This window comes from Macrotis lagotis, chromosome 5, assembly GCF_037893015.1.
Source record: "Macrotis lagotis isolate mMagLag1 chromosome 5, bilby.v1.9.chrom.fasta, whole genome shotgun sequence".
NCBI lineage: Eukaryota > Metazoa > Chordata > Mammalia > Peramelemorphia > Peramelidae > Macrotis > Macrotis lagotis.
The window spans coordinates 80,591,108-80,614,223 of record NC_133662.1 but is presented as its reverse complement, the minus strand read 5'-3'; the positions used below and the strand labels follow the sequence as shown (position 1 = coordinate 80,614,223).

The 23,116-nt window shown below is 35.9% G+C and overlaps 1 long non-coding RNA gene across 1 annotated transcript; it reads left to right on the top strand.

The window, feature by feature from the left end:
• Positions 1 to 37: 37 nt before the first annotated feature.
• LOC141489779 (uncharacterized) lies at positions 38 to 21,224 on the top strand. The gene is made up of 3 exons (XR_012468984.1): positions 38 to 293; positions 4,521 to 4,701; positions 21,179 to 21,224. It is a non-coding gene; the product is annotated as an uncharacterized LOC141489779 (long non-coding RNA).
• Positions 21,225 to 23,116: the final 1,892 nt, after the last annotated feature.

The window sequence follows — 23,116 nt, the reverse complement described above, 5'->3', positions numbered from 1 at the left end:
GAATGGCCCTGGGGAGAACAATGGAATGCCCGGCGGGCCTAGAAGGAGAGAGAAAATGAAGTGACCTCAGGGGACGTTCTAAGGAGGGCTCCAACTCAAGCTGTCCACGGTGCTTGCAGGACAGTGGCAAGGCTGAAAATTCATCTCCTTTCCTAGCCCAGTTCACCGATTACCTCTGCTCGACGTTGGAGACATCTGAAGCTCTGTAGCTCGTTTCAGTTTTATAGATCTAGAGCCAAAAGGGAGCTTAATCCGAACTTCTTTAACAGAAGAACAAACTGACTCACAACGAGGTTAAATAACTTGGCCAAGGTCACACAGGCAGTAAATGGGAGGGGCTCTATTTGAACATTAGGGTCTTGCTGCTGTATTACTTTGCCTCAGAGTTGTAACAAGATTCCAGTTTGCTGTTTTACCTAATAAGGGTAATTAGGTGGCAAAAATGGAGCAAGCACTGGACCTAGATTCAGGAAATCTCAATTCAAATCTAATCTCATTTACCAGCTGAGTGACTGAGCAAATCACTTAACCCTCTTTGACGGTTTCCTCATCTGTAAAAAGGAGCTGGAGAAGAAAATGAGAAACTATTCCAATGTTTGCCAAGGAAACCTCAAATGGAGTCATGAAGAATCAGACATATCTGAAATAACTGAGCAGTTTCTATTGGCTGTATTATATAGGTTGCTAGCAAATCATAATGACTAGCAAAACGGTAGAGGAATCAGGAATACTTGAAGTCCTAAGACCCACACTGGGTATGTGAGCCTGAGCAGATCACTTAACATTTTAGTGTCCTTTACAATTGTCTAAGACTATAAATTGTGGAGGAATGTGGGTCTGTAATGGTAAGCTCATAGGGCAGGAAGAGTATAATTGTTGTGAATACTATGGGACTTGCCTTTATACCCCCCCATAGGGAATTTCTCCACAAAGCTCATTACACTAATAAAATTACAGGTCCAATTAAAAAAATAGTTCAAAGCATCATACTAGGTGCTGGGGGAGCCACAATGTCAGGTAATAATTAATCTTAGCTAATATTTTTATTGTGTGTACTCTCTGCAAGGTATTATACTGAGCAATTTACAAATACCTCCCAACAAGAGTTAGGTGCACCATTATGATTCCTATTTTACAGCTAAAGATACTAAGGCAAGGAGATGCAACTTGCTCAGAGTCATACAGCTACTAAGTCTAGGGCTGGATTTGAATTCAGGTCTTCCTGAGTCTAGGTTCAGTGTTTGATCCACCTAACTCCCCCTATTCCTGACTTCCAGGAATTAATAAAATTTATTAAATACATACCATGTGTGAAGCACTGAACTAAAGCACCAGGGATGCAAAAAGGGACAAAAAGACAGTCCCTGCCCTCAAAGAGTTTACAATCTAATGAAGAGACAGCATGCAAACATATATATCTATATGTAAAATTAACAAGTCTATTAGTGCTAAAGGATTTGGTTTTTGCTGTTGGTTTTTGTTACCTTTAAATGACTTGTCCAAGGTCACACAGCTAGTAAGGATAAAGTGACTGGTGCTCTATCCAGTACACCACATAGCTACCCCCATGTTAGTGCTGATGTTAATAAAGCTGACACATATTTACTTCACTTAGGCTCTATTCATAATGGAGGCATAGCTATACAGCGATATTTATAAATTACATATAATTATATGCACAAAGCAAACTATATGGGATTAAAAGAAAATTATCAGAATAGGGAAGACACTGGAATTAAGAAGGGTTCCCCAATAGGGGTGATTAGGCATGTGCAAAGGTAAATATGAGCCTAGATATAACATAAGTGCATAAGGGAAATTTTAAGTGGATAACACAAGCATTTTATTAATAATGCCTATTGGTTTACTATGTACTAGATACTTTGTTAGTTGTTGGGGGTATAAAGGCAACAATGGTACTATTCACAAGGGGATAGGGAAGAGTGAGACACATAAAATGCTATGGCATCAAATGATATTCAACTTCAATAATAGGTAAATTTGAGAAATGTATTAGCATGCCTTAAAGGGTCATTTAGTTCATAATTTGTGCTGATAATAGAAAGTTTAATTTGTTGCCATACCAGGTTTTGGTTAAGAGAATAGACAAATCCAGGAATCCTAAAAGTAGTTATTGTACAGGCTTAAAACCATAGTATGAGGATTATTTAAACTACTTTAAATATTATAGGTCAAGAAAGATCAAAATGTATGCAAATTCCTGAAATTTGGAGATATTCCCTTATTTTGTGGATGAGTGAAGTCCTTTTTGCCAAGAACATGGTAAATAGGACAGGGGAAAAAAATTCATACTAGTAGCTTTTAAAAGACATTTTCAAAGGGATAGCCAAAGTAAGTGACAACATGCACTCTCATATACAACTTCCAAATAAATAGTTGTTAAATTGTCATGGGTACAATTGTTGAACTCAAATGTCAACTTAGAACACCTTCCCATCTTGTTGAAGATATTGCCTTCCTCCTGCAGAGGAAACTTTAGTCACATAAACTCTAATATGTTTAATTTAGCTTAGAGAAACATTTTTGACCTAATAAATTAACAAGATCTGGTGGGAATCAAAATGGAAATTAAGAATCTCAAAGACAAGCTACAAGATTAATATCTGAAAAAAATAAAAGCATCTAGCAAAGGAACATACAAATCAGAGAAATATTTGAATGCTTATGTTCAAAGCAGTCAATAAGCATTTACTAATATTCTAGGCACTGTGCTAAGTATTGGGGATATAAAGGCAAAAACATAGTCCCTGCCCTCAGAGAGCTCACAATCTAATGGGAGAGATAATATGCAAATAACTGGATATGCAATATACACAGAGATAATAGAAGATACTCTTAGTTGGAAGGCAATGGGAAAGAGACTAAAAGAACTTCTATAGAAGACAGAATTTGAGCTGTCTGAAAGGTAGCTTTCAAAGTCAGAAAATGAAGGTGAGAGGGAAGAACACTCCCAGGTATAATGAAAGTGTGGCATATTCTTATAACACTTAAAATGGCATTTTCCATGTAAGAGAAACCTGAGACCTGCTCCTGGAAGAGAAGGTCTGATTTACATTGGCTAGGAGCAACCTTTTTCTATTGACTACATGGCCATAATGAGCTACACCTTTGTCATTTCCTTCTCCAACTCATTTTGCAAATGAGGAAACTGAGGTAAACAGAATTTGGTGACTTACTCAAGGTCACATAACTAGTAAGTGTCTGAGACTGTATTTCTTTTTTTTAAGGTTTTTGCAAGGCAAATGGGGTTAAGTGGCTTGCCCAAGGCCACACAGCTAGGTAATTATTAAGTGTCTGAGGCCAGATTTGAACCCAGGTACTCCTGACTCCAAGGCTGGTGCTCTATCCACTGCGCCAACTAGCTGCCCCATGAGACTGTATTTCAACTCAAATATTCTTGTATCCAAGTCCAGCACTCTGTTCACTAGGCCACTTAACTGTCTAGTGAACAGTTATTTATATAAAAATAAGAAACTAATTCTGTCCTTTAGAAACTTATTGTCTAATTGAGAGACAATGAATAAATATGCAAAAACTTAAACAATAATGAAAATCGAAATAATAATTTGAAAAAATAGAACCTATGTCTCAAGGCTTAATTGAAAAATTCTATGATGAATCTCTGACCTCGTCAATGTGGGCACTCCATGAAATGGAGAGAGCAATCCATTCTCAAGTTTGGACAACTCTTCTCCATAGCCTGCCCCTTGAATGAATCCTTTCTTTCATTTTCTGTGGGAAAATAGGTTAAGCAGGCTACCACTATTATGCAAGCATTTAACAGGACAGAGGGAAGGACAGAGTCCTCTAGCATTCTGATGGCAACATGCCTCTGGATTAACACTAATGAACGAATCTTAATTCTTTGAGTTCAGCAGTTCAACCATTTCTATATTCACCTAACATTGCTATCATCCTGTCTTCCTTCTCCTTTCTTGTACACAAAAATGTCATTGGAGTTGACTGAAATCTAGATATATTCTGAAAATAACACTCACTTAGTCCAGTGGTTCCCACCTTTTTTATTTTTTGTTCCCAATTTTTTTACAACAGCAAGAACAAAATGTGTTTTGAAACCTCCAGTGTAATCTAATATACTACCCATAAGTATTATTAGGTGCCTACTATGCTGTGTATGAGATGTTCAAGGAGTACTAGTTCATCTTGCTTGAGGGCTTGCTGAGTCCTTTGCAGGAAACCTTTGGTATCTACCTTTCACTCAACTCTCAGTTATGGCTCTTAAGCAGCTATAGTGTGCACAACAGTCATACCCTGGTAAAACTGTCCTGGAATATAGGCTACACCAGATTAAGGGTAATTGATAGACCTTTAGCCCATTTGTGAGTTAGGGGGCTGAATATGTGAAAACTTCCCCTATAGAAGGAGTCAATGAGAGCAATTGTTCCAATGCCATAACTGTAGTTGAAGCACTTGCTGTAGAATATTTAGAGTTTGTTAGACATAGAAAACACTAATGGTCCTGACTTTTATCTTACCAGTGAACTTCAGTGACCATAGAAGAGTGAGTCTGATGACTCTACTTCTTGTAAATCCAAATCATGCACAAATTAAGATGTCACCTCATGATGTCATTGGCTCGTTTTGAAAATGAAGGATGAACAATGCTATACTAAGTGCTTTTCAAGTATTATCTCATTTAACCCTCAACAACCCTGGGAGGTAGGTACTATTATTATTCTCATTTTATAGATTAAAAAATCTGGAACAGACAGACAATAGGTGACTTAGAGAATAAGTGTTGGAGGTTAGATTTGAAATAGTATTTCTTGTCTGTAGGACTAGTGTTCTAACCACTAGGTACTAACAAGTTGCCTCTAGGTGCCCTTAAATTTTACATATACATTAAATATATATATGCATACATACATACACACACAAATATATATGTACATACAGACAGACATACACTTATTTGTATCTAATGGTAGCCATCTTGGGGGGGTGAAGAAAAAAATTTGGAGGGAATAGCAAATTGTACCTGGCAGATTTGCAGTTTCATGTGAAATAATCTTTTTTTTTATTGTACTGTGTTATAGGAATTCTTGTTTTGCTCTTATGAAATGAAAATAAAATAAATTTTTAAAAATAATCTTTAATTGGAACCATTGGACCATCATCACAAACTTCTTGACTGCTTCCAAAGATACTCTTGTTCACCTCAGGCTGGGGAAATCTTGGGAGAGATTTGTTGGGACTCAAATATTCACCATGTACCTTGCCAATGTACCATGGAGTCAGTTACTTTCTAAACCAGGCTTCAGCAGCTACCCCTCTGCCGTGGAGGACAGGCTCTCCATTGGAAATGAGATTAGCAGCTTTTTTCAATTGGGAACAAAGAAAGACCCAAAAGTATTAAAGATAGATTAGCAGCAAAGAGAGCTTCTCTCCCTGACATAGCCAGAGAAATGGGGAAAAAAAGCATTTTAAAAAGAAGAGATTTAGAGAGCTGCTCTAATCATTTTTTTTTGTATTGGGAACAAATCCTACATCTTGAATAAGCATTTTTATTAGTATGGCATAGTTAGGTAGGATTCCTTCATTTCTGAGAATCATGAGGACATATCCTTTTCAAATGGGTAGGTACCTTGTCCATTCAAATTACCTTGGTCACAAGTGCACAGTCTTAAGAGGCAGTGTGCCATAGTAAATAGACTTCATTTCAAAAAGTTAGGAAGGCCTGCTGGGGTCACATTCTACTTCACAGAATCACTTAATGTGTGACCTTGGACAGGCCCCTTCATCCCTGTGATCCTCAGCCCCCTCATTTTCAAAATAGGGTCAATAACAGCTCCTGCTTCACATTGTGAGGATTATAGATCATAAAGTGGAAAAGATCTTACAGACTATCTAGTCCTTCTTTATTTTATAGACACTGAGATCTAGAGAATTTATGTGACTTGCCCAAGAATACTTGGTAGTTAGGAATAGAGCTGGAATTTGAACAGAGGTCTATTATTTCCACATCTCTTGCTGCTATATCATACCATCCCTCTCTTATAAAGGGAAGAAGGGAGCAAGCATTTTAAAAAATACCTACTAAGTACTCAGTGCTTAACAAATATTATCTCACTTGAGCATTGATTTGGAATTAATATGTGACCTGAGAGATACTAGTACAGGACCACCTAGCATGGCATACCCAAAGAAGGTAGCATGTTCTATCAGCAAAACAGAACTGAAGCACCTCAAAAGAAATATGAGATGCACAAATTTAGATAATCTACCTGAAATATTCACATGGACTATTTGTGCCTGACTAGGTACAGCATTTCAAGCTCATGATGGTCTGATCAGCCACAGTGGAGCACACAATAGCTTGATTCTAACACAGTTGTCATTTTGGTCTTCTTCAAGAATGAAGGACAACCAACTAATTAACTACAAAGGTTTTTGTAAACTATCTGGTTTTCCAGTATCCACACGTGAGATAGACTTTTAAAGGAATTAGAATTCTACTTTCTAGTAAACTAATACTCCCCCCATCCCTAGTTCTAGTTCCAAAGCTCTTATTCTCTTTGATCATTGCTATCTGAATCTCTGATCCACTCTTTAAATCCCAAGTCAAAAGTACATCCCTTGCAGCCATTACAATATGGTGTAGTAGACAAAGACTTGAGAATAAAAAGATCTGATTCAGATTTTAGCTTTGCCTTATACAGTTTGGCCCTGTATAATGAGGGGCAATTCAATTGACTTTCATATTTCTCAATTCCCTCACCTCTAAGATGAGGGAGGTCAGAGTTTACTAGAGAGTTTCCATGGAGTCTTCTACCCATAAGTCTATGATACAGTAAGCCCCTACTTACCTGATGCCTTAGATTCTGTTTGCAAAATTCTATTAAAAAAAGACTTGCTCTTTTTGGGGCACATGACTCATGAACTATCTCAGAAGTGCTTCTTTCTATTTCTGAACCCACAGTTTCCTTAGAGTTTTATATTACTCTTCTTTTCTCCAATCCCAGCCCTTGGAGGTAGAATAGAATTCATTTCCACATTTCCAGATGTCATAATGGGAAGATATGAAAATGCCAAAGCATCTGTATATCGAAAATCCAATTATATTTTGACAACTCCAGTCTTGGTTACACAAGATTTTATATTTAATCCAAATATGTATTTGGAAGAAGGGGAGATCTGTAGTTGACTGATTGGTTTTTAGTCACATATTGTCATTGAATCTTTACCAAGTTAAGTATAAGCTGATTTTTCACTAAGCAAGACAACATCCTAAAATATTATTTGGCAATTATTTGAGCTGTTTAAATTAGCTAACAGCCTGTCATCAATTCATAGCCTTCACAATTCTCTTCTTCAGTTCTCCCAACTAAATAATTCCCTAGCCAATGGGAAATACTCTTTGAAGCCAAAAAGACCCTCTCATAATTTCCAGCTATAACTACTCTTTAAATCAACTGCCTCCTTTTTCTCCTTTCTCCATCACCAGAAATAATTATATAAATATTATGTACACTAGCACCAAGTGTAGTGGCACTGGAATAGATGGCCAAATAGGTATAAAAGTGAACAAAAGCCTAGAAATTTCTGAGGAAGCAATTCCTTACATAGTTTAAGTGTAAACCCTATTATATTCCCTACCTGATCCCTCCCCCACCACTCTAGCAGGTTGCATTCATCTACTAAGCCAGGTTTTTGTGTTGCCTTCATTCCTGGATCAACCTCTTCACTCTTTCCTGTGACTTGGACTATCCCTAATTGCAATTTTTCCCTATTCTTTCCTTACTATCTGCAAATGACCCAAAAACTGATTTAGAGATTTTGAGTATCACTTTATAGGCTTCCCCAAGAGATAACTCCAACCTTTTTCTAGATTCCTAAAAAGTTATGAGTAATATATCTATGGAATATACAGAATACTAACAGATTCTGTCCCAACAGCATCCAATCAATCATTCAATAAATATTTATTAACTACTATGTGTAACACATTGTGCTAAGTGCTAGAAATAATAAGAAAGACAAAGTTAATCTTTGTTCTCAAGGAACTAGCATTTTAATGGGTCAACTGATAATAAACTCAATCTTATCTTTCTCTCTTCTTTGAGCAGATAGTAGATTGCCCTAAAATCTAAAAGGGACACCAAATAAAACTTGAAATTGGTGGATAAAGGGACCTTCTAATAAATTCTAACAAATGTTTGTTCAATTAAATTTCTTGAATCTTTCTTAAATGAAATTAGAATACTGTTACATTCAGATCCTTTGGATGATATATTTTTCTGATGTGATCTTATTGATATCATAATCACAGCAGAAAAGGAATAGAATCAAGTTTATATATATATATATATATATATATATATATATATGTAGTTATTTCTTTCACATCATCACTTTTTCCATAATTGTTGTGATATACATCTCAAATCAGAATAAGAAATTGAATGAGGATTTTTGAAGGAGTTTTGTGAAAGCTGCAGACAATACTCAAAGGCCAGTAGAGATCACAGAACTTGTGACCAAATTACTTAACACAAATTTTTCAATAAGATTCTGTACAATAATCATTTTTGTAAGATTTTGAGTTTCTTATTTTTCCCTAATTCCTTTCCTTCCTCCCTCCCCTAGACAGAGTATAATCTAATATAGATTATACAAGTATAACTATGCTAAACATAGTTCAATATTAATCATATTGTGAAAGGAGAATCAGAACAAAAAGTAAACAGAAAACATGAGAGGAAAAATCAAATTTTGAAAATTAAAAATGGTATACTTTGGTCTGCATTCAGACTCCACGGTTTCTTCTATGGATATGGATGGTACTTTTTTCATCATAAATCCCTTTATAATTGACTTTGATTATTATACTGCTGAAAAAAGCAAGTCCATCATAATTGATCATCATATACTATTGCTGTTAATGTGGACAATGTTGCTTCTGGTTCTGCTCACTTCACTAAACATCAGTTCACTGCAAGTTTTTCCAGGTTTTTCTGGAGTCTGGCTGTTCATGATTTTTTACAGAACAATGGTGCTCTGTCACGTTTTATGTACCATAACTTGACCAGTTATTTCCTAATTGATGGACATCCCCTCAATTTCCAGTTCTTTGCCACTATGAATAGAGTTGCCATAAATATTTTTGTACATGTGGGCTTTTTACCCTTTCTTATGATCACTTTTAAATACAGACCTAGTAGTGGTTATTGCTGGATTAAAGGGTGTGCACAGTTTTATTGCTCTTTGGGCTTAGTTCTAAATTGCTCTCCAGAAAGGTTGGATCAGTTCACAACTCCAGCAACAATGCATAAGTGTTGCACTTTTCCCACATTCCCTGCAACATTGATCATTTAATTTTTTTTGTCATTACAATAAGGTACTGTAAACACTCCATAAAAAGAGAAAAAATCCAAATTTCTTCTTTAGTAAGAAGGGAGGGTCAAAAATTTTTACTTGGATTTTTCAGATCAAGGGGGAACTATGCCCCTAACCCCTATGATTTGTGGAAGGGATAACTGTACCAGTTCTAAGTAGACTAATAATAGCATTTATATAGAACCTAATATGTGCAAGACACTAGAAAAACGCTTTATGATTCTTCTCTCACTTAAGGGAATTATTCTCTCATTTCTCTCCCAACAGCTCAGCAAGATAAATGCTATTACTTTCTTCATTTTTGCATACAAGGAAACTAAGATTAAGTTACTTGCCCAGGGTCACACAGTTAATCAGATGGAGAAGCTTTCTTATAGGAACCAGTGGTTTCTTGGGGAGTGGACAAGAAACAGTCACTAGACAGATGCCCTTGTAAGTGTTGGGTATGAGGGAAGGATAGGAAGAATCAACAAAGAAGAGAAATAGAAAGACTGAGTTTATTGCTATCCTCTATGAAGGCATCTTTTTTCCTTTTCCATCGTAATTTCACTGGTATGGGGAATACCTTGTTTAGAAACTTCCTCCAAGCCACATAAATCATCAGCATTTCTATATATTACCAAGAAAGCACAATAGAAAGATATAGAAAGAGAAATTCCATTTAAAATAACTGTGGATAACATAAGAGACTTGGGAGACTACCTGGCAAGGCAAACACAGAAACTATATGAAAACAATTACAAAACACTTTTCATTCTAATAAAACTAGATCTAAATAATTAGAACAATATCAATTGCTTATGGGCAAGTTGAGCTAATATGATAAAAATGTCTAATTAAGTTACTTATTCAATGCCATACCAATCAAACTATGAAAAAATATTTTATTGAGCTAGAAAAAATACTAGCAAAATTCATTTGGAGGAAAAAAAGGTCAATAATATCAAGGGAATTAATAAAAAAAATGCAAAGGAAGTTGGCTTAGCTATATGAGATCTAAAATTATAAAGCAGCAGTTGCCAAAACTGTTTGGTACTGACTAAGAAATAGATTGGTAGGTTAGTGGAATAGATTAGGTACAAAAGAAACTGCAGGAAATGACTATAGTAATCTACTGCTTGTTAATCCCAAAGTCTCCAGCTTTTGAAATAAACTTTAACAATAAATGCTGGGAAAACTGGAAAATAGGATGGCAGAAACAAGGCATAGACCAACATCTCACACCCTATACTAAGGTGAGGTCAAAATGGATACAGGATTTAGTCATAACAGGTGATATGATAAGGTGATATGATAAGGTAGTTAGGAGAACAAGGGATCATTTATCTGTCATATCCAAGGAAAGGGGAATTTATGACCAAACAAGAGATAGAGAACATTGTTAAATGCAAAATGTATAATTTTGATTATATTAAATTTAAAAAGCCTTTACACAAATAAAACCAATGCAGCAAGATTAAAAAAGAATACACTAAGTTGAAAAACAATTTTTACAACTAATTTTTCTGATAAGGGGGCTCATTTCTAAAATATAGAGAGAATTAAGTCAAATTTGTGTGTGTGTGTGTGTGTGTGATTTCCCAACTGATAAATGGTCAAAAGATATGAACAGGCAGTTTTAGAAGAAGAAATTAAATTTATCTATGGTCATATGAAAAAAAAATTCTCTAAATCATTATTGATTAGAAAAATGCAAATTAAAACAACTCTGAGATACCATCTCACACCTATTAGATTGGTCAATATGACAAAAAGGGAAAATGATCAATGTTGGAGGGGTAATGGAAAAACTGATCCACTAACTGGTGAAGTTGTGAACTGATCCAATCTTTCTAGAGAGCAAATTGGAAGTATATCTGAAGGGCAGACCCTTGGGGAATGACTAAAGAAGCTATGGCATATGAATAGGAGGGAGTACCATTTATAAATAATCATAAGCATCTGGATTTCAGAAAAGCGTGGAAAGACTTGCATGAATTGATGCTGAGTGAAATGAACAGAAACAAAAGAACATTGCACACATTAATAGCAACATTTTATGATGACATTGATGGATTTGCTCTTCTCAGTTTTCAACAAAGACAATTCTAAAGGACTTGTGATGGAAAATACCATCCACATCCAGATATGGAATTATGGAATCTGGAATCTGAATGTGACCAAAACATACTATTTTCAATTCTTAAAATTTCTGCTATATTTTCTCCTCTCATCATCTTTTCCTTTTTGCTCTGATTCTTCTTTCACAATATGATTAATATGGAAATATATTTAATATAGTTATACATGTATAATTATATTATATAACTATATTGTATAACTATATTGTATAACATGTATAACATGTATAACTATATTATATAACTATAATTATATTATCAATCTCTCCACTTTTCCCCATATCCAAAGAGCTGCCAAATCCTGTTTTTCTTCTACAATATCATGCATTTGCCCTTTCTGCTAATCTCCCACAATACCAAGCCTCGTTTAAGCCCTTCTCATTTCTTGTACTAACATCCTCACTAGACTTCCTGCTTATGAAAAAAGTAGAAAGTGCATTGGTTCTGGAAACCAGTACCTCCAAGATTCAGATCTCTCCTCTTACATTTACCTTTATAACTTTGGTCAAGTCATTTAATTCTTTAAGGATTCCATTTCTTCACTTATAAAATAAAGGGCTGGTATTAAATTACATCTGAAATACTTTCAAATTCTAAATCAGAGACTTCTCCAATCCATCTTTCACAGTTGGGTCTGTGAAGGCACAGATAGCTTCTTAATGTAACACTCATAACACTTTCCCTCAACTCCCAATCCTTCAGTGGTTTTGTAAACAAAACAATGTTTTAATTCTGGGTCCAGACATTCAATATTCCACTAACCTACTTATCCATCTTTTTCCCCTATTGAGATATTGTTCTTCTCATTCTTACCTTTGAAGTCAAATAACACTAGTCTTTATCTCTTGTTCTTGTTCTTGACCTGATATCTCCTGACTTGGAGGATTTGTTTATGCGATGATACCCCACTTGCCGTCTTTAGGCCAAGGGGAGGAGGCTTTCACCTTTGCCTCTCATTCAGGGGTCAAGACATTGCCATCTTGAAACCAAGCACCTCACCAATTCTCTCACATCACTTCTGTATTTCAGGTGCATTGCTACCTCACATATGGGCAATTAACTCTGTCCCTTTTTATATCTTTTGAAGTCTCTTCCACACTTCAAGGCCTAAGGTAAAACCTTCCTCATGAAGTCTTCTTTGATTGTCCCACCCCCAGAGGTGAAATGTTACCTCATTCTGCATAATTATCATAACACATTTTCTGAATATTTCATAGAATAACAAATGAAGAGGTGGAGATGATTTCAGAAACATCTAGTTCACTGCTTTCATTTTGTAGATAAAGAAACAGAAATCTAGAGAGGATAAGTGACTTACTCAAAGTCTAAAAGCAAGCATGAGAGGCAAGATTTTAATCCAGGTCCTCTCCCTCCAGATCCTATGCTCTTTCTCTTAAATCATTTTCTTTAGGCTTACTTCAATCTTTCCTGAACTTATCTTACTTGTTCCCATATCAAAGTTGTTCATATACTTTTGCCTTCCCCTTTCTGTATCCTAGCATTGTATCTCAAGTGCCTTGCAAAAAATAAGCCCTTAATAAAAATTTATTAATGAATGAATGAATGCCTAGCATCTATCAAAAGAATAAATTTTATGGTTCCAGACTAAAGCTCTAAGTTAGATTGATTCAAGTCTATTTTTTGAAAAAGTAAACAGAAGAGCTTTTTGAAGTTCTGACACAGGACTTAGGTCTTTCCTGAGTTAAATATTCCCTTTAAATATAAGAAATTTTTGGAGAACCAAATAAATTATAGACTTAGGTTTGTATTGGTACTGTGAATATCCCTTTTATTTGTTTTAGAGAGGAAATAAACCCCAAGAGTAACCTTAGAACTAAATTATTCTCCCAAGGACCATTCACAGCAGAGGTGAGTCAATTCCCCAAAGCTTTCTCCTTTCAACACTCATTTCTAGGACCTAGTCACAACCAGATTATATATAGAGCCAATTCTAGCAGTTTCATTTCACAATAGTTATTTCTTAAGGGACTTTCCACTCATCAATCCCTAAGACCTTCTTCCCTAGAGAGAAAAACTACACACATGCCTACCAAATAAAAGTACATTTTTCTAAAGGTGAAAAATTAAAAGAAGTATGGCATAGGGATAGAGTATCAGATATAGCTACATATTACATTCAGCTGCCAAAAGTAACCATCCAAAATCATAGGTTTAACATGCCTTGCCCTTTCCCTGCCTCCCCTCTGCCCTTCTCCCTCTACCTTCCACTCAATAAATTCCATTGATTCCTTATAACCTCTAGGATCAAATATAAAAATCCTCTACTTTGTTTTTCAAACCTTCCCAACATGCCCCCTTCCTGTGTTTCCATTCTTTTTACTACCTTTTACAGTCTCTATGATCTAGCAACACTGATCTTCTAGGGGAGGCTAGGTGGTGTAATGGATAGAGCACTGGCCCTGGAGCCAGGAATACCTGAGTTCAAATCTGGCCTCAGACACTTAATAATTACCTAGCTGTGTGGCCTTGCACAAGCTACTTAACTCCATTTGCCTTGCAAAAACCTAAAAATAAAAAAATAAAAAAAAACACTGATATTCTAGCAGTTAATTTCTCACACATGAGTCTCCACTTCCATATTCTTTGGGCTTTTTCTCTCTGGCTATACACCATGTCTTAATACTCTCCCAAATCACCTATGTCTCTTGGCTTCCGTTAAGACAAAGAAATCTTCTAGTCCAGTCCCTTCATTTTATAGATGAGGACATTAAGACCCAGATGATTTTAAAAAAATGTCTAAAATTATATAGGTCTATCTGGAATTCGAACCCAGATCCACCAGTTCCCAAAGGCTGAGAGCCATATTGCTTCTAATCAAGAACATATAATTAAATATTTGCTCGATAAATTTTAAAATGGCAAAGATCTTCTGTTGTTAGAGCCAAAAAATCTCCTTTTCCTTACGAACTCCTTTTCCTTCCTCCCTCCCTCATTTAATCAGCCCCCCAGGAAGAAGAGTTTTATTTTCACTCTAAAAGAAATACAGTTCCAGTGAAGTATGCCAATCAGCCACCTACCAATTCCTGAGTAACATCCCACCCTGTGCAGGGCCACAAAAGCACCCAAGGGAGGTAAAGCTAGAGAGAGAAAAGTAAGCTTACTTCACTTTATCAAAGAGAACCAATGAGAATGTGGGGAATTTGTAAAACTCTCCTAGGATTATACATGGGGACATAATACCTTTAGTAATCATTAAGATAAGAGCCATATCTTACACTTTACCTGTCACAAACTGAACTTTAAACATATTTTTAGATGTTGCTCTTCAACTAAAAGAAAAGAGCTCTCTGGCCCAAGAAAATTGGGCCAAAATCTTCATTATGTCACTACGGCATCAGCATTGTCTATACTGGCAAAAGGTAGTGCAGAATAGAGGTATTTGTCCAGAAAATTCCAAACCTCCTATACTTCATCCTTCTAAAGTCACTTTTGCCTGAAACATACAATTGAGGTAGATATTTTCCCCTGATTTAGATTAGTGCTTCAGTTCTTTGAACTAGCCTAGATCTGAAATGAAAACCCACATGTAAATAGTGTGTTCAACTAAACACTTTCTGCTCAACAACCATGTGAGTAAATGATGCAGTCATTCCTCTCCTCAATTTAAAGGTGGGACAGCTGAGGTTCAGAGAAGGTTCATTGGATCATATCTGGAAAGGACCTTGAAATTCATCAAGTCCATGCTGTTCATTTTACAAAGATGAAACTTGAGACCCAAAAGGCTTGAATGGCTTGCCTACAGTCTCATGGGGGTAAATAACAGAGCAACAAAGTAAGCCTAGGACCTCTGATTCAAAATCCAGTATACTATTCACTGCACCATGACGCAATGAGGAATTTAAATAACTTACTCATGGTTGCACAGCAAGTAAGTGTCAGAAGTAGAATAGTAATTCAGTTTTCTGTACTATAGGTCTATGTCTTTTTATGTCTCTGGTAATACCTTTGAATGAATTATTTATCCCAAGAACTTAGGTAATTCCCAGTGAATCTCTTCAGTCAGAACAATATGCTTGACCATATGAAAGATGACCAAATTCCCACTTCCTTTTGTTGAATGTAAAGCACATCTGCTTTACAATTTTTAATACAAGGCTCACAGTATTTTAACTTATCAAGGATCTTGAACAAATGTGCTTTAATATAGAACAGATTTCACAGAATTATTCAGTCAACAAATACAAAATATTGCTACATATATCTTAAAAGGCATTTATAATTTGGAATATATACTTCTAATGGGAATGAAGCTGAGCATCATAACAACTTTACACATAGTAGGCATTCATAGGATCATAGATCAAGAGATGGTAAAGATCTCAGAAGCGATATAATCCACATTTCCCATTTTACAAATGAAGAAACCAAGGTCAAGAGAAGGGAATGACTTCCTTAAGGTTATCACACAAGTAGAAGTAGATTTTGCTGCTGTTGTTGGTCATTTAAGACTATTCATGACCCCCTTTAGGATTGCAAGATACGGAAGTAGTTTTCCTTTTCATCCAATGCCAGCTCATTTTACAGATGAGAAAACTGAGGCAGTGTTAAGTGACTTGCCCAGGGTCATGCAACTAGTATCTGAGGTCAAACTTGAACTCAGGAAGATGAGTCTTCCTGACTTCAGGCCCAGGGCTCTATCCACTGTTCCACTAACTACCCTGAAAGGGGAGAGAGATCTGTGAATATGTACTGAATAAATGAATGTTTTCTCATGGATGAGAACCACAGAACATTATAGTCTATGAAGAAAGAAAATCAATATCACTTGGAAAGAATTGAAAGGCATATGGGGAGTTTGAGTAGGCTATAGCACATGATATTTGAGGGATTAAAAAAGAACCATAGAAAAGGACATTAGCAAAGAAACCTAAGAACAAGGAGTGGTGAGTGGTATTGTTTCTAGAGAGCTGCCTCAACTCTTTATTAGCTGTTCAACTCTGGGTTAATAATTAAACTACTATCTACCTCAATTTCCTCACCTGTTAAATGAGAATAACAGCAGCACCTCCCTTTCATGGCTGCTGTGAGGATCAAATGAAATTGTATTTGTAAAAGAATTTTGCAAACCTTAAAGCACTTTGATAACTTGTTATTGTTATTATCATCCCCAAAAAAGATTGTCATAAGTGTTTATGTGATAAGTGCTAGGGATAGCCACTGGACAGTTTGAGTTCTTCACTAGTAAACTACTGTCACAAAAAAGGTGAGATGACCCTTAGCAGGTTAGTAGATCCCTAACACACTCTATAAGATAACATGGAAAAATGTGGGTACAGGATAAATAGTCATAAATGATCTGTGATCCATAAGATGAGAGGGATATTACACATCAAGTAAATCATAGACCCACTCTAGTATAGGAAAATTTGAGAGTATGGAAAATTCTTAATACCTAGAATCAATGCTATATAATGGTACCTGCAACCATTTGCAGATTTCTGTCTGAAAATATTACCTTGATTCATAGTTTTCTGATGAACTTACAACAGGAATAAAGAATTCATCTTAGTGGAAAATATTAAGTCACTGAGATTTGGGGTTTTTTTAATGGCATAGTACTCAAGTTGAGAATGTTTTTCAGGAATCAGTGAGGCTATTTCAACAACATGTATTTTTCTGAAAGCTCCCTAAGTTAGAACTGCTGGGGAGAGGTCAGGGCATATTTGGAGAGTGGCAAAAGGCAGCATTAAAAAAGACTTTTCTCTCATTTCTCTTCTTTGCATAGATAATGCCTGACTTTCCCCCCACTGAACAAACATTGTTGCCATGGTGATGATTTAGGTATTCTCCTAGATCAATATTGGAACAATAGAAAGTATCTCAGGTATTCTATCCAGTCTATGAACCTACAGCCTAGCCCTCACTCTGCATTCATTCAGCATGGACTGAAAGGTTTCAACACTGCACTCCCCCCAGACTGGACAGATGTGTGATATGAAAAATCAATCAATCAATATTTATGTAATGCCTGTTATGCATTTAAGATCACACTTACTAGGCAATAAAGAACTGAGGGGAGTCACGAGGAAAAGCTCAACTTCACAGTCTGAATGGTTCTGCCAGTACAGAGGAAAAAAATAGAAAAACATGTTGATTGATACTCTTTAAAAATCCTTTCTATTTGTAAGTACATATTGCCTCAGTAGATTTTAAAGTTGCCCTATGAGAAATTATATGCCTTCATCTTCCTTTCTGTCATCCTCTCACCATCTCTGGTCACAGTATTAGCGATCCTTGTCTAGCGAAAGTTATTATAAAGTTCTTACCTAAATCTGACTAGTGAAAGCTACCAAAAAAAAAAAAATCAGAAAAGTACACAGTGGCTGCTCATATTGCAAATCATCTGGTTATGTACTTAGGAGTTCAGAACTGAGATGTGAGGGGAGGAAAAAAAAGAAATTATGTTCCTGAATTCTTCCTTTCAAACTCAGATGTAAGGTGCATGTACAAAAGCAGCATCAGAGCATCAAGCTATGCACCCTTTATTCAAACAGAAAATAGGATCTTCAAATAGGATGCCATGGGAATCTTCAAAATATCATTCAGTGAGTTCAGACTGGTCTCCCACTGAGTTCAAAAAACTGTACTAGACACTGAGGAAGATACTTGCACTAAATATACATAATAAGACACATTTTTTGGACAGAATCAATATGGAATTTTTTTTTGCTTGACTATGTTTACTTCTTATGAGGATTTTGTTTTCTTTTCATTCTTTCTTTTTTTTTCAAGTGGCAATGTGGGGCAGAAGGATGTGAGAAGAGAAAATAAAAACTCACCAATGAAAGAAAAAAGATAAATGTGATATGATCCCAATAGCGGATTGGGAGATGGCCCAGGAATTAAGAAGGCGGCCTGGGTTCAAGTTGTGTGACCTAGACAAATCATGAGTGGGTGACCCTGGACAAATCATTTAGCTTTAGTGAACTAGGCACCTCTCTAATTGCATAGCTCCAAGAAAGGTGTAAACCTACATTGATAAAGAGAATTTCCTGACTTGAAAGTTCCACATATTAATAAAATCCCAGGAGTAGTCCCTGTAGTTTCCCTCAAGGTAGTTGCAATTTAATAAGGTGTTAAAAAAAAGACAACATAGTATAGTGAATGATAGAAAGCTGACACAGACTCAAAAATACCCTTGTCAAGCCCTTTCTTTTAGTTAATGCTGTTTGTCTTGTCTTGTCATTTAACCTTTTAGTGCCTGCCCTAGGCAACTGAGTAGCAGAGTAGATACCTTGATAAACAATATTTCTTTATTGGGAATTCTCTCCACCTTTGAAATTACAGGTCTAATATACCTGTTACCCACTACCAACACCAAAAAAAGGTGGAGGGAGGATGTAATAGCAACAGTGTAATACCATGTCTGCTGTGATGCTACTGCTATTGCTACTGCTGCTGCTGATGTTTGTCCTTCATTCTCAAAGAAGACCATGATATCACGGAGGTGATAAGCAAGTGAATTGAATCTGAGTTAGAGGTTGCTGTGTTAAGTCATCAGCCTCACTTTCTCCTTGATGAGGGAAGGTTTCCTTGGAGGAGAAGTCATTTTAATTGGGCCTTACATGATGACTGGGCTTCAGTAGCTAGAAATGAGTGTATGGCATTCCAGATAGATGTAACAACTGGAGTGAAAGCACAGTCCACATAACCTCTGTAAGCCTGTCTCTTCATCTGTAAACATTAGGATAGTAATTGTAGTATCTATGTCATAAGATTGTCAACAGGATCAACAATAAAGGATACAATACATTCTTTGTAAATCTCAAAGGACAGTGCTAGTACTATCTATAAATGCCATTTTTATGATATAGCAGGATTTTTTCTGACACTATTTCAAGGCATAGAAATCTCATGGAATCAGAGAATCACACACTCTCAAAGTTGAAAAGGATCTCAGAGACCATTCATTCCAACTTGTTCCAAAACATCCCTTCTCAAATCAAATAAGTGGTCATCCTACTATTGCTTGAAGACCTTCAGCATGGTCCATATCTTCCTATAGTAGTTTATTCTGGCTTTGGATAATTCTGGTTTTTTCCTTACATTAAGCCTAAACTTCACCCTATGCAATTACACCCAATGTTACTGGTCGTCTCATACAATTTCATACTCAATCATACACCATAGGCTTTGCTGTCATGATCATCACATAAATAAATATATTAGTTTGGATTTGGTCCATTGAGGAATGTCCTGATTATTAGTTCAAGTGCTATCTTTAATTGCTTAAAAGCTATATGGACCCCAGATAAGTCATTCCCTCTCTCCATGCTCTCTCTGTTTAGTCATCTATGAAATGATGATTTTTGGATTAGGTCAGCTCTAAATAACCATTGAATTCTAAACTGCTATGATTCAACATAAGGGGGCATAAAAATCACAGAATGTTAAAATTGGGAGGTCCCTTAAATATTATTAGTTAGGTCATTTCTGCTTAGATATTCTAGTTGTGGCCAACTTTTCCTGACCCTATTTGAATTTGGGGGGAGTAATTTGCCATTACTTTCTCCAGCTCATTTTACAAATGAGGAAACTAAGGCAAACATGATTAAGTGACTTGTCCAAGGTCACAATGCTAGTAAATGTGAGGGGAGACAAATGCACATCTAGAATAGCCATTCAGTGATTGGCAAATTCACCAAAGGAATACAGTCATTAGCTATGATAATAACCTCTCAAGAGCTCTGAAACAGTCAGAAAAGGAAGTATCAATACTTAGTTTTGACTGATCAACCTGTTACTAAAAATCTGCAGTGACTATTATCTCAAGGATAAAGTACTAAGCCTTCAGCCTGGTATTTAAGGCTTCTACAATTTGGCTCCTACCAGAAGAAATAAAAAAGAAATCCTCCTAATTCTTCTTTTATCTTTCATTTAATTTGTATATTCATTGTCTATGCAGCCTAGTCCATAGCATCTATCCTCAGAGAGAATTGTTAGTAAATAAATCCAGTAGGTTAAAGAAAATATATTGCACTCCAAAGTTCATTTAATAATGTGTATTTGAATATATATATATATATATATATATATATATATATATATATGAGAAACACAAACACACACAAAGTGTGTGTGTGTCTGTGTGCCTGTGTGTCTGTGTGTGTGTGTGTGTGTGTGTGTGTGTGTGTGTGGGTGTGTATACATATATAAAATCCTGGCTCAGTATCAAATGCTGGAAGGTTTAATAGAGGCTATGGAGCCCAACCCTCTCATTTTATGTATAGCCCAGGATCTTAGAGATATCCTCCAAAGATGCCTTGAGGTGCCTGCATGTTTGGTGAAGGACTGTCACCTCTCATAGTTCATGGCATATGCACTTTGGATGAACTGGGTTCTTCACCCTTCACCCTCTGTATAAAGCAGGAAGGAGAGGATAAAAAGAATGTCTGAAAGACCAGCCACTTGTCCAGTTTTATAAATGAAGTCTGTTCCAACTATGGAGCAAACCAAAGGAGATTACACCTATTATGTATTGTAGGGTTTGCTAAGGTCTTATGTTAGGCCATCTGTACATATTCCAAAGGCCTTTGGTGATCTGGGCATTTATGGTCAGAAAAGTCTGGACTACAAACATAAAGGAATTAAAGGTTAAGAAGATTAATCTAAAACAATTGACTTTAATGTTTTTTTGTTCCAATTTCCTCTCTTTTTAGGTGAAGAAATAGATTCAGAAACATTAAGTAACTTGTCCAAAACCACTCTCACAGTAAGTAGCAAAACTGATCAAAATTAAATAACCTGAAATAAACTTAAGATGATGAAAAATATTACTTTTCTCATGTTCCAATATATAGCAAATAACAATGGGACCAGAATGAAATTCGATCCAATACTTGTTTACACTAAACCACATGAACCAGATACTTTGTCAAAATAGTGCAACAGACAGTGGTGTCAAGAAAGCAATTCATCTAATGGCATTTTTATATTATCTCTGGACAGTTTATAGGAAAAGGAATTGTCCCTAAGAGGCTAAGGGCAACAGCTTCTAAACTTTTTTCCTTTTTTTTCACTCTAAAAATTTGAAATAAAAGTAAAACTTTCCTGAAATAAAAACCACAAAAATTAAGGTAGATAATTATAAACTGATTTAATATATGTGCCTCCAAAACTGAGAAAAAATGCATTCAGAAAGAATTGGTAGTCTTCTTAAAATAGAGAAAAGTAAAAACAAAAGAACATTTCCAGAACAAGTTGGGGAAAGCTCCACTTGGAATAAAACAAAAGAAAGCGAAATATGAAGCAAGTAAAAAAACTAAAACGTGGTGTGAAATATCACAATAAAAAAATAAGCACAGTGATATTTAAAATTAAACAACCAAAACAAAGAAGTACAAGAAAAGTGAATGACACAAAATTTCTTCCAACCAGCATTAACAAAAGTTCAAAACTCAAAACTGTTACTAACAATCACAACCATAAGAGTTGAGCAAAATAACATTTCAAAAGTAATAAAACATGGGGTGGCTAGATGGTGCAGTGGATAAAGCACCGGCCCTGGAGTCAGGAGTACCTGGGTTCAAATCCGGTCTCAGACACTTAATAATTACCTAGCTGGGTGGGCAAGCCACCTAACTGCAATTGCCTTGTAAAAACCTAAAAAAAAAAAAAAAAAGTAATAAAACGCATCTCAGTTAGAAAAAAAAGAACAGGAAAAAAATAAAAGAGAATCTTCAAAATTTAATTCCATGGGATGACATCTCCAAATAAGGTTTTTAAATGGGAAGGGTGCCCCATGTAGAATTGTGAAGCACAGGGTGTCCTATCTATAAATTGTATAAAGGGAAGCCCAATTTCTATAGTGTATAGTCATATTCATGAATGGGAATAGTGCCGCTTGGGCTTAGTTTGACCCTGACTCAAGGGCTAATCTCATTTAGGTCTATGGAGATATATTTAAAATTACATATCTTGGTTTATTATCTTTCTTATTTCTGAAAACTTGTGCTTGCCTGGGGGTGTGACATTATTATACCAATCTTGCTTGAGAGAATTCTAGGTGGATCAGTGTCAGCTCTTTCTTTCCTGCAGCTCAGCCTATGCTGACATAGAGATATGTCTTCCATCTCTATTAAGATCAAAATTTCTTCTCAAATCTCTACCTATATCAACCTTAATAAAGTTAATGACTTTTTTTAGCTTCTATATTTTCTTAATACTGTAATTGGATATAGGATGTATATGACAATGCAAGGGCAAAGGAAGATTTATTCAGAAGGTAAATAGCAGTAGAAATGAGCACTAATGCTTTGGCTGAAGTTGCTTTTGGGGATGAGGAAAAGATCAGAACCTGTCTATCTTGTATTTTCTATCTCTAAATAATAAGAAGCAGACTGTGACTGGTAGGGAGAATCCCATTGGTTCTGAATGCTATCATCTTGCCATGATGTCCCACTAGTCATAGAGGGGAAATGAGTAATGGGGTCTTTGTCTAGAAATCAGAACAGCTCAATTCTGCCAGTAGCACTTCCTTCTCTGTGGTACAAAATGGAGAATGAATTCTTCTCAGTCTTCCTCTGTCGAGAAACTCCCAAAGTCAAGGTCAAATGGATGCCTTCAAACTATAAATTCTGCTATCAGATCTACTTGAA